Genomic DNA, 13,089 nt, shown 5'->3' with positions numbered 1-13,089 from the left:
ATGTCATGGGATGCAATGCAATATGACACCATGAAATGATATGCCTCAGAATATCAAGTACTCTCTCAACCATACATACATAATACTCCTCGGAAATACATCGAGAGTTCATGACCCATGGGGGACTCGCGAGGTCCATATACCGACATAGACGATCTCCACGTGTCTGTGCGGATGATCTCAACGCACTACCATAAATCAAACAAATTCTGCACGGACGATCTCCACGTGCCCAAATTATAATCTTAACATCTCACTATCCCAGCACGGACGATCTCCACGTGCCCAATTTATACTCAATCCCATCTCAGTGCATGTGCACACTATGATTTCAATAAAAGGGATGATGCATCTCAATCAAATATCAATATAATATGTAATCACCTCAGCTATCACAAGTATGCGGGTTCAATAAAGAACACAATCACACATAATAAATCAAGTCAATAATATATCAGCTAATGCCCATATGCTTTGGCATTCTCGGATTACAATCTGCATTCTATAGTAATAAACTTTCCCTTTATAACACCGGTACTCGTACCAATGCCCGTCACACCATTGGTACGAGACCCCCATCCTTCGCCCTTACCCATGGTCTATTCCATTTTTAATTTTTTTATTAGAAAAATATCCTTCAACTAGGTCTTTCAAACAATTCTCAACACATCACATACAAACAATTAATCACATTGCCTTTTATTACCCCTTTTTCATCATTAGAATTAATCAATGTGGACAGGTCAACTCATCACCAAGTCTCATTACCCCCAAACACGTATTACAAGGAAATACACGAATTTCATACACTTAACAAGGGTTTAGAAATCCACTTGCCTCAAATAGTCAAACAATCATTCCGGGACTTGAGTCTTCCTTTTTCATTGGACTTCCAAATAAATGCAATCTATTCAAATAAGTAATCACAATAAGGTTTCGAAATTAACAACACCCATACCACTATATGTCTAGCTTAGACCCAAAAACTCACCTAAATTTATAATCAATCTCCTTTTCTTGCTAACATGTCAATTCTCATGTTTTTTTTCAAAATTTCAAGCCTAGGATTTAGTTTCAATATTTTTCAATACCATAAATTTAATGATCTTCATATAATACAATACATCCATTATTTAATTGTATATATCAATATATCAAAACTTGAATCATAATAGGATAATAATAAGAAAATTCAAAGAAAAAAAAACGAAGTCAAGTTACATGCAAAATCACGAGAACTCTACTGTTTTAGAACCTCAAATTGATATGCCCTTTCTTCCTATTTATTAATCTCAGACATCATAACCCAACTATATCCTCAATCATTACAACATGATTACCCAGCAACACCCTCTTTCTCAATTCCAAAAATACTTTATACAAATATACCAATTTCCAATTTTCTTATTCCAAACCCACTTTTACTGTTTTTCCTCTTCAAAGCCAACATTAAAGTAATACTAACAATTATTCTTACACATTAACTAAATGTTGATTTATCCTACAAGTAATCACATTCTCCAATGATGGGCACATCATTAGCCATCATTGCGTAATTAACAATTCCAAGGTCATATTACAGCAATATTAATTTTAAAAGATTCATTACTTCTAATAACTTATACAATATAATAATCCAACACTCTCTAAGTAACCATGCATCATTCTACTTATGACTCTTATGAGCTGCTAGGTATTAAAGGAAATTGAGAGTTTGAAGTACCTGGATGCGCAGTCATTCTAGGTTGGCGCCGTGGATAAATTTTCTGCCCAACCTCTCCCTCTCAAATTGTGATCTAACTAAAATATTAAATTCCATTAACTTAAATTAATTATATGGGCTAAATGCTAAAGGGTATTATGGACTTGGCCCATTAATCACCCACTAATAAAATTTAATTATTTAATAAATATCATCAACTAAATAATCGAAGTTATCGAATAGTTTAAAATTCTCAAACCAATTTCACGAACAAGTCAAAAAATAACTCGGAGTAACTATCGAGAGAGGTAAAATGGTAATTTTGTGAAAATTTTCAAAAATGACCTTACGAGTCATTACATACTGAATATATTGTCACCAAGTATCTTTTGAGATTTCCACTCTATTACGTAAAGAACTATTAATAAAAAATTGGGTGCTGAAGATTTTGAAAAAACATGTTGAAGACCAAGTTAAGGAAGAACAATTTCCTATTAGTTTGTTTTGTATTTATAGTTTTTTTTTAGAATTTTGTATCATTTCTTAATCTATCTATATATAATAGGAGAAGAAAAAGTGTCACATGTCAGCACCACAAAATTTTCAATTTTAAAAATTTAACTTTTAAATAATTTCAATTTGTGTTAGTTATTTTCAATTTAAAAATCCTAAATATAATAAGTAAATTTTAAAACTGAAAAACAGAAGTTAAAATTGTTCGAGGGAAATGGGTAGGTACGTTTTCCATTTTTTTAATTTATTAAATTATATCCATACAACATGTTAATAAAAGAAAGAATAAAAAATAATCTAATAATAAATAAATAAATTTAAAAATGATTTTAAAAACAGAAGAAGTTAAAAAGTGGTTTTTGGTAAGAAAACGGAATTTATTGATTAGTAAAATTAATCTAAAATCTAAAAATAAAAATAAAATAAAGAACTGAAAAAATACTAAATATAATAAGTAAACTTAAAATTTAAAAAAAAACAGAAGTTAAAATTGTTCGTAGGAAATGGGTAGTTACTTTTTCCTTTTTTAAATTTATTAAACTCTATCCATACAACATGCCCTATTTAATAAAAGAAAGAATAAAATAATAATCTAATAATAAATAAATAGATAAATTTAAAAATGACCTTTTAAAAAAAAAAAAGATGTTAAAAACAGTGGATTTTCGTAAGAAAACAGAATTTATTGATTAGTAAAATTAATCCAAAATCTAAAAATAAAAATAAAATAAAGAACTAAAAAAATACTAAATATAATAAGTAAATTTAAAAATTGATTAAAAAATACTAAATATAATACTAAATTTATTGATTAGTAAAATTGATTAAATTTAAATACTAAAAATTTAAATATAATAAGTTAAAAATTGTTCGTAGGGAAATGGGGTAGTTACTTTTTCTATTTTCTTTATTTATTTACTTTTTCCTTTTTCTTTATTTATTAAAAAAATCTATCCATACAACATGCCCTATTTAATAAAATAAAGAGAAAAATTCAATTAAAATAAAATTATCTAATAATAAATAAATAAATTTTAAAAATGATTTAAAAGAAGAAGTTAATAACTGTGGATTTTAGTAGGAAAATGGAATTTATTAATTAGTAAAATTAATTTAAAATCTAAAAATAAAAATGAAAATAAAGAACTAAAAAAATACTATATATAATAAGTAAATTTACTAATTGATTTAAAAAAACTTTTTCCATTTTTTTTCTTTTTAATTTATTAAGTTCTATACATACAAAACATGCCTTATTTAATAAAAGAAAGGAAAAAATTCAATTAAAATAAAATAATCTAATAATAAATAAAGAAATTTAAAAAATGATTTTACAAAAAGAAGAGGTTGAAAATTGTGGATTTTCGTAGGAAAATGGGATAGTCTTTTTTTTTTTTCTTTTTTTTTAAATTTATTAAATTCTATCCATACAACATGCCTTATTTAATAAAAGAAATAAACAATTTTCAGTTAAAAAAAAAGTAAACCACATCCTTTAAAAAATAAATCTCAAAACTGGCAACCACAAAACACCTAAATAATTAATTTCAAATTTAAATTTCAAATAATAACTAACTTTATCTCTAAAAATAAATATAAACTTCAAAACCCACAACTTTGAAAAAAATATCTATCTATATTCTATCTATATATAATAGAAGAAGAAAAAACGCATACATGTCAGCACCACAAAAATCATATTTTTAAATAATTAAAATAAAATTAGGATCTTAAATATAAATCATTTTAAAACAATTTTAACAATTAGTCCCATGTAACTGAAAAACTGTTTTTATTTTTATTTTTTAAAAAGAAATATTTAAAACTTGAATATGGTAAAAAAAAATTCCTACAAATTTTGGAAAACACGGTAAAAAAAGAAGTTTTGGACACTTTCTTATAATAAGCCGTTTAGGACTCTAAATTAATTACATATAATGTTATTAAATAATAAATAAATTCAGTTTAAAAGGAAAAAAAAACAACGTGAACTGAATATGGTAAAAAAATTCCCACAAATTTTGGAAATTCTATCTATATATAATAGAGGGAAAATAATTGTTTGTCCCTGTGTTATTGCCTTATTTTGGTTTTGATCCCTGTGATATCTTACTTCCCAGGTTTAACCTTTAATTAATTATAATCAATTATTTTAGTCCTTCTACTAACGGTGATAACCAATACAAACAGATTTGTTATTTCTGTCAAGGGCAATTATGGCACTTCACAATAAGAAACACTTTTATACCGAAAGCAAAACCTAAAAATATGAAGAAGTTCACAAATCGTTCCATAACATCTTTTCTCATACACAATCATATTCAGCCCTCCTCCCTTCTTCCATTAGGATGCCAATCCTCTAATACAATGATGAAAGTGGCATACTATTTGTTGATTGATGAGCAATTATTCTCTTTAGTTGCATCCCCTCTTATATGAGAACACAATTTAGCAACTCCTCTTGTTACACCTACAATAATTCAGTGCACTTGTTGAAGAAAAACAAAATCATTTAGTTAGACAATGAAACTCTGTTATAAGAGTGGGCTACAATTCACACCAACGTGTTAGTATTTGATCAATTTATTAATTAGCATAATCTTCAATGTTGATTGATAAAAAGAAATAAAAACCTTAGATTACATGGCAATCTTCGAGTAAATTTAGTTATAAGATTACTAATGCAACAATATAATTTTGTTCGATTCTATATAATCAATCATCTTTAAAAATATATTCTAGATTATATTATGAATATATTGTAATTGTCATTAGCATGCTGGGTCTAATTTTATGCTTGTATTGGTTTTCTGTAAACACAATACAGTGATGATTCTACTTGTATTGGTTTTCTGTTGAATTTGTATCATTTACATTTTTTGTTAAGCTATTTATTATAGTAACTCTAATACATTCTTTTTTTTTTCACACAACAGATGAAGGTGAAGATTCAAATATGTACACTATCAAACTATATTATAAGGGTTGGTGGGTTTTTGAGCCAGTGATGAACTATGTTGATGGACAGATCGCTTATTATGATTATTGCAAGGGAGATGAAAATTCCATCATTCAAATGAGAATGTGTATGAAAAGGCTGAAAGTTAATGATAGGAAAGTGAAATTTTGGTTCAAGTCCGGACCTTATTTTGAGACAAATAGAAGGCATTTACCAACTGATTTAGATATATATAACCTTGTCAATGAAATGCCTGACAGTAGAGAGGTGGAAATATTTGTCGAGCACACAGATAAGGACCAATGGAACTATGACGTGGTTGATTATGAGGGGAGCCCATTACAGGACGAAGAAGGTTTGATAGATGTGAATATAATAGAGAAAAGTGATGAGAGTGATGCCACAAGTGAAGAATGTGAGTCATTTCATGACTCTGATTATTCAATGGAGGAAGATGATGTGATTTTTGATAAAACCATCGACTCTACTGTAGAATGGGTTGGTTTCAATGGGAAAAATAAAGATAATCAAGATAAAGGAAAAATTATAGAGCTTGGAGTTGCCTCAAACATGTTGGCTATGTTTCCTAACGACACACAAGAAGATGATTGTGCTACATCGGATGAGAAGTTAATGAGTTTACATGGAGATTCGGATGATGAAAATGTTAAAAGAACCATTGTTTTTAATCCAACTACGGATTTGAAGGATCCAAAATTTAAGTTTGCGCTTAATATGATTTTCAGTAATAGCAAAGAATTCAAGTGGGCAGTTGAGGTACAAGCCGTGTTACAAAAAAAAGACATCAAGTTCAAAAAGAATGAAAGTACAAGATCGAGGGCAACTTGTAAAGTGTCAAATTGCAAATGGTTCATATTTGCATCAAAGGCTAATCAAGATGAACCTTTCAAGATCAAGACAATAGGCCCTGGCCATTCTTGTGGCAATCAAAGAGATAACAAGACTATCGACTCTGGTTTTTTAGCTAAGAAGTACGTAGAAGAATTTAGAATTAATCCAAGTTGGGGAGTAAAAGAATTTTAAACTCATGTGATGAGGGCTCATAATTGTACCATTACTCGAAATCAAGCTTATATGGCAAATAAGAAGGCATTAGATCTAATAACAGGGACTAAAGAAGAGCAATTTGATATGTTATGGGATTATTGTACTGAGCTAAGGAGGAGTAATCCAGGGACTACATGTATCTTGAAGTTGGATGAAAGTCCAGAAACAATGGTCAATAGCAGAAAAAGATTTTTAAGACTCTATATATGTTATGCAGCTTGCAAACAGGGATCTTTAGCTGGATGTCGACCCATAATAGGGGTTGATGGATGTCATTTGAAAGGGCACCAAAAAGGGACTCAGTTATTGACAGCAGTAGGCATTGATGGAAACGACAACATATATCCTATTGCATTCGCAGTAGTGGAAGGTGAACTGAAGGAAACATGGAGTTGGTTTCTTACACTTCTTGATGAAGACTTAGGAATCTCACAAAATCCTTTTGCATGGACTTTCATTTCTGATAAGCAAAAAGGTCTAATACCAGCATTTGATGAGATAATGCCAGATATTGCGCATAGATTTTGTGTGAGGCATTTACACAATAATTTCAAAACTGAAGGTTTTGGAGGACAAACAATGAAAGATATCCTATGGAAAGCTGCCAGGGCAATAACAGAACCTGAATTCTCCAAGCATATGGAAGAGATGGCAAAATTAGATTCAAAAGCCCCTGAATGGTTTATTAATAAACCTCCCATTCACTAGTCAAGGGCTTTTTTTTCTTCTTTTCCAAAATGTGATGTTTTATTAAACAACTTGTGTGAGTCATTCAACAGTGTACTTCTACATGCAAGAGATAAGTATATTTTGAAAATGCTTGAATTAATTAGGATCTATATGATGTCCAGACTTCAAAAGAACAGAGACAAAATGATGAAGTATTGCCAACGAATCTGCCCTAAAATCATGTTAAAGCTAGAGAAAAATAAGGCTAAAGCTGTTGAATGTATTGCCATTAAATCTGACCAATTCCACTATCAAATTGAGGATATCTATCTTAGACTATTCTCTGTCGATCTTAAGGCGAAAACCTGCTCTTGTAGGAGATGGGATTTAACAGGAATTCCTTGTAGTCATGCTATTGCAGCTATATGGGTTAAGAAGGATGAGCCCGATATATATGTTCATGAATGCTACACAGTTGAGCAGTATATGAAAAGTTATAGTCCATCCATCTTGCCAATTGCTAGCACTGAGCAATGGCCTAAGACAGGGATTGAACCACTTCTGCCACCCATATACAAAGCACAACCAGGCAGACCAAGAAAACTAAGGAAGAGAGGAATTGATGAGACAACTTAAAAAGAATCAGATTCTAGAAAGCATACCTTGTTAAAAACATCAAGAAAAGGCAGAAAAAAGAAGTGTGGATCATGTGGAAAATTAGGGCACAATAGCAGAAAGTGCCCTATTCTTATGGGAAGTAACCACTCTGAAGTTCAACAACAACCAGTCCATCAACAAGTCGAAAAAGAAGGCCCTTCTACACTTATTAATGCAGCAACAGAAGTAAGTAATCAAATAAGTTGATTCACTTCACAAGGATAATAACATTAAACATATTTTCTTATTGTAGGTTTCAAACACCATTATTGAGAGTGTGATATCAATGCAGCCCAGCTCCTCATTTGTTACTGAACAAATTGTAATTACCTTTTCTTGTTCTCGACATATGTTATTTGTATCAAATCTTAAAAGCTAACTTATTTTCTTTGTATATTGTAGGTCAATCAACTTAACAAACAACCAAGGGTATCACAAGATCAATTGAGGAGTTCTGCATTCGTTTTAGAAGAAACCGGTGACCATTCCAGAGAAGGTACAAGACCACTTTTCATCGAGAGAATGGGAAAACAATATGTCCCACCATCAAGATTACAAGAAGCACTTTCTCAAAGTAGCAAGAGATTGAGAAGTAACCCACGAGCCAAAAAGAAAAATGTTCCTTGAACAAAGAAGTTACAAAAAATTGATGACAATATGTACTTGAATTTAGAGCTAGTTCTTTCTCTGTGACTTTAAAGTTAATCATGCTCATGGCTGATTGAGTTTTTCCTTTTAAAACTGTATGCAACTTAAATATTTATCTTTACATTGTCAGTCTTCATAACAGTTCCCAAATATGTCGGCAGGCAAGGAAAAAGTTTGGATTTCACGAGAACCAAATCTCCAAAACACAAGAGAATCAATTCATTTAATTCTCATGAGAATTTGAAGTTACTAATTTAGAAACTTTGGATCAGCTTTAAGTTCAAAAATAATCAGTTTACTGAGTTGCTTTAGCCTATCAATTTAATTTCAAAGAGCACCAAAATCATATAATTTTATGTCTAATTAGAACTTTATTTCCTTGATATAAATCTCAATTAACAATTCAAAAAACTAAGTGCATTTCATAGGTTATCTCAATTGATTCTCAACGTATACCTAAATTGAATACTCACTACCAGATTAGTATAGTATCTGAGATGCTGAAAAAAATTAAGAGAAGAGAGAGGATTATTACCACTAATACAAAGCGTCCTTCAATTACGAGAGCAGGCTTGTGGAGATCTCTATAAAATGTTCATGTAGAGAGATGTAACCACCTTATCTCTGTTGCAATTCTTTCTAAAAGTTATTACAAACACTCACCAAACCTGAAAACAACAACGCAATTAGCTTGAAATAGTCAACGCCTAATCCAGGATATGATTAGAGGAAAAAAGCAAGTGAAAGATGTGTAATAAAAAAGTAGACATACAGTTATCGTGTGCATTGATAATCAACTCACAAACTGCTCCTTTGTTTTCCCTCAAGAGGTCCAAAATAGGATCAGTAATGCTATTGTTCAAGATTACCTTAGTCCCTCAGACTTCATCACGTGGTCCTTTAACCCCAATGGTATCTTCTCAACCTAATCAGCCTATACAATCATCCTACACAAATTTAGGGAAGGCAACAAAGTGGCTCACATACTAGCGATGGAAGGATTTAAAAGAGCCACACTAAATGAAGTAAAGTTTTTGCAGCTCTCTCCAACATGGACTGAAGAAGCCCTATTACAAGATAAAGAAGGAGTTATTAGTAGAAAGTCTAATCTAGTAGTTTGTAATTACCTAGCCAAACTGGGCAATTTTAGTATCTTAAGGACAAATGTACTAACTAGTAGTTTTTTAGCTAATGTAGAAGTTAATAGAGATGCTATTACTATAGGACATCCAGTTCCTGGATTAGTCCTTAACCATAATGTAAGGGCTACCTAATTATGTTTAAGTAAAGATCCCTTTTAAACCAAAAAAAAATCAACTCATAAACTTGTTGCTAAACATTTGTTGTATCACGCATCTTCATGATAATTTACTTGATCTTGGGTATTGAAATACAGAGGTGAGAAAAAGAGGGAAAACAAATGGCCGGTCTATCAGCAATAACATAGATATAATGCACCAAATTCTTAACAAAATTCCATGAGGCATTCCTTACGCTTAAACGGTGAACACCAATATTGCCAACAAAATTAAGCCCAACATGATCAGATACTTGAATATAATGTTAGGAAGAAGCAACCAAAAAAGTTATGTCAATCAAGAATAAGAACCAAAATTGCACTTCTTGTGACATTGATACAATCCATAACAAGAAACCCAACAATTGATTAAGTTAACGTTTACCTTCATCACATCATTTGGGCATATATACTCAAACAATAGGTGCATGTTAACTAGATTAACCCCATTTCAACTAAGCTTTTGGCGAAGATGCAGCCTTCCATGACGAAGTACAATCATGCCTCTCTAATATGGAGGGAAGGGGCACGATCTCTTTCAAGACTTACTCTCCAAAAGAAGGCTCAGTGTACAGGATAGTGATTCCGTCCATGTCCATTTCAATGTAGCATAAAAGAGTATTCTTAGGGGCGCACCGATAATTGAAAAATAAAATAAAATACGAAAGAATTCTAAACGACTCTATCGGCCAAAACTGCCATATCATTTATCAAGGCTAACACAACTTTCATTTGATACCATTTTTGCATATAAGATTCGGGAAGCTTGTAATAGCAAAGAACATGTTTGGGTGTGTTACCCAAGGGCCTATCGACTCCAAGTGAGTTCATCTCTGCATCTCATCACTTTAATGAGTTGGTATTACTACACATTTTCACAATAAACATATTCTTGGATGTACCTTCATATTTCACTGCCAAATAACAAATTAGTTTTTTCAAGGCCCACCTTTCTCTCAATACGCCAAGTCTTATTTTGCTCTTAATTACATGAGTAACTAAGGAGAAACATAGTATAGGTTGAGGTTTATGACTAGCTATGTATACAACATACAGGTCTTGCCATCTTGGTCGACAAACATGATTGTAGGAGATTCTAATTGACATTTTTGAAGAGACAAAGAGCAATTTAGGTTGTCACTTGTTTAACTTCTTTCAGCTCCAACAACAATTCAAAATTATAAAGAAGACTATGATTAATTCATAGATTTCACCATTCATATTGCAGAAAATGATTAATTCTAAAGTTGAAAAGCCAATACTAATTGTTACTGCAATTTTACCCACCTTAATCTTGAACTCATAATTTTTTTGTAAGAAAAAGTTTCAGATATCAAATCAGATAAAACACTAATTTCAGAGCTTAATCAAAAAAATTAGATAAAAATAACAGAATTCAAAAATAAAAAACTTGATCGAAGCCTGTAAAAAGAAGATGGAAGAGGGACGAAAAGAAAGTATACCTCTGCCTCGAATAAAAAACTGGATAACACAATTCAAAATTTGACATAATTTGAGCAAAAATCACTCCAATATGAGCTCCTCTATGATTTTTCTCTTGAAATTTCATCAAGAATTGATTAAATTTTCTCATTTGAAGAGAAGTTAAAAATCTACAAAGACATGGAGAGAGAAAGAGCTTTAGAAAGTAATATTATAAACACTAAACTTTTACAATTCAACACTTTACTTTGGACAGAACAATTTCTTGTGAAATGTGTTTGTCACGTGAATCTGATTTTTTTTTAATATAATATTTTGTGAAGTACCATAATTGCCCTTGACAGAAATAACAAATCTGTTTGTATTAGTTGTCACTGTTAGTAGAAGGACTAAAATAATTGATTATAATTAATTAAAGGTTAAACTTGGGAAGTAAGATATCACAGGGATCAAAACCAAAATAAGGCAATAACACAGGAACTAAAACAATTATTTTCCCTATAATAGAAGAGGAAAAAACGCATACATGTCAGCATCACAAAAATCATATTTTTAAATAATTAAAATAAAATTAGGATAATTAAATATAAATCATTTTAAAAATTAGTCCCATGTAACTGAAAAATTGTTTTGTTTTTTAAAAAAAAAATATTAAAAACTTGAATATGGTAAAAAAAAATTCTTACATATTTTGGAAAACACGGTAAAAAGAAGAAGTTTTGGACACTTTTTTATAATAAGCCGTTTAGGACTCTAAATTAATTACATTTAACGTTATTAAATAATAAATAAATTCAGTTTAAAAGGAAAAAAAAACAACGTGAATATGGTAAAAAATTCCCACAAATTTTGGAAAACACGGTAAAAAAAAGACGTTTTGGACTTTTTTTTATATAGGGATAAGGGTAGGGGTGTGCACTATTCGGATTAAACCGAATAATTAAACCAAATTTTTATTTGAATTGATTTTTTGGTTTTTCGGATTGGTTTTGGATTAATAAATTACTTTGTTTGTTTTTTTGGTTTGGTTTTGGATTTTAAAAATAAAAACTGAATTATATATATATATATATAATGTTTAGGCTTAGAATTAAGTTGGAGTTAACCACTTTTGTCCCTTTTTGGTTATTGCCTTTCATGATGATTACGTTTATATTTTATGTTTGAATTACATCTATAATAGGTATACTTATAAGTATTGTGTTTTAAGTTTTACTTATGATTTATATTAGAAAGTATATTTAAGGGATTAAATATTATTACTTTGGTTATATATGTTATTAATTATTGACATAACCGAATAACCAAACCAAAAAAAGTCGAACCGAATAGAGGAGAGCCAAACCAAACCAAATTTATTTTGGATCGGATTGGGTTACATTTTTACAAAACTAAAAACCGAAAATCCAAACCGAATAGTGTAAAACCAAACCGAAAAACCGAATGCACACCCCTAGATAAGGGTCTGAAAAATACCTCAACTTTGGTCGGATTTGCTGTTGCGATACTAAACTTTCATAAGGACCTATTACCTCCCTAGACTATTTAATACCGTATTTTTTACCCCCTGAACTATTTAATAGTGTATTTTAAAGGTATATATGTGCACACGTGGACACATTGCTATTTATAATTTTGCATTATTTTTTATGTCCACGTGGGCAAATATATATGTTTAAAATACGGTATTAAATAGTTTAGGAAGGTAATAGGTCCTCATAAAAGTTTAGTATCGCAATAGCAAATCTGATTAAAGTTAGGATATTTTTCAGACCCTTATCTCTTTTATATATATAATATAAACCGTTTAGGACTCTAAATTAATTACATATAATGGTATTAAATAATAAATAAATTCTGTTTAAAAGAAAAAAAAAACAACGTCTAAGATAAAAACAAAACTAACTTGGGTGCATTTTTAAAATTTTGATTTTATCTTTAATCAGTTGAGGTTTTTGAATTCAAAATTGATTCTAACTTCTATTTACAAGTTTTAACTTTTTTGTTCTTTGTTTTCTCTCTATAAATACAAAACACAATACTTATGTTCTTTATTTTTATGTGATTTTATTTTGAAAGAGAATCATCATGAAAAATTTTGATTATGTTTCTTGGCTTTTAGGTAACAAATTA

General features: G+C 30.1%; 1 long non-coding RNA gene across 3 annotated transcripts; it reads right to left on the bottom strand.

The window, feature by feature from the left end:
- Positions 1–4,389: 4,389 nt before the first annotated feature.
- On the bottom strand, positions 4,390–11,285 carry LOC125864316 (uncharacterized). 3 transcript variants are annotated; one of them, XR_007446224.1, is made up of 3 exons: positions 9,899–11,285; positions 8,752–8,884; positions 4,390–4,685 (listed from the first exon to the last, which is right to left on the bottom strand). It is a non-coding gene; the product is annotated as an uncharacterized LOC125864316 (long non-coding RNA). The 3 variants fall into 3 exon arrangements; XR_007446223.1 differs by having other exon boundaries at positions 10,977–11,285; XR_007446225.1 differs by lacking the exon at positions 9,899–11,285 and adding an exon at positions 9,086–9,273.
- Positions 11,286–13,089: the final 1,804 nt, after the last annotated feature.

Source organism: Solanum stenotomum, chromosome 5 (genome assembly GCF_019186545.1).
Source record: "Solanum stenotomum isolate F172 chromosome 5, ASM1918654v1, whole genome shotgun sequence".
NCBI classification, from domain to species: domain Eukaryota; kingdom Viridiplantae; phylum Streptophyta; class Magnoliopsida; order Solanales; family Solanaceae; genus Solanum; species Solanum stenotomum.
Note: the sequence above shows the minus strand (reverse complement) of the source record. Positions and strands in the feature narration are given on the sequence as shown.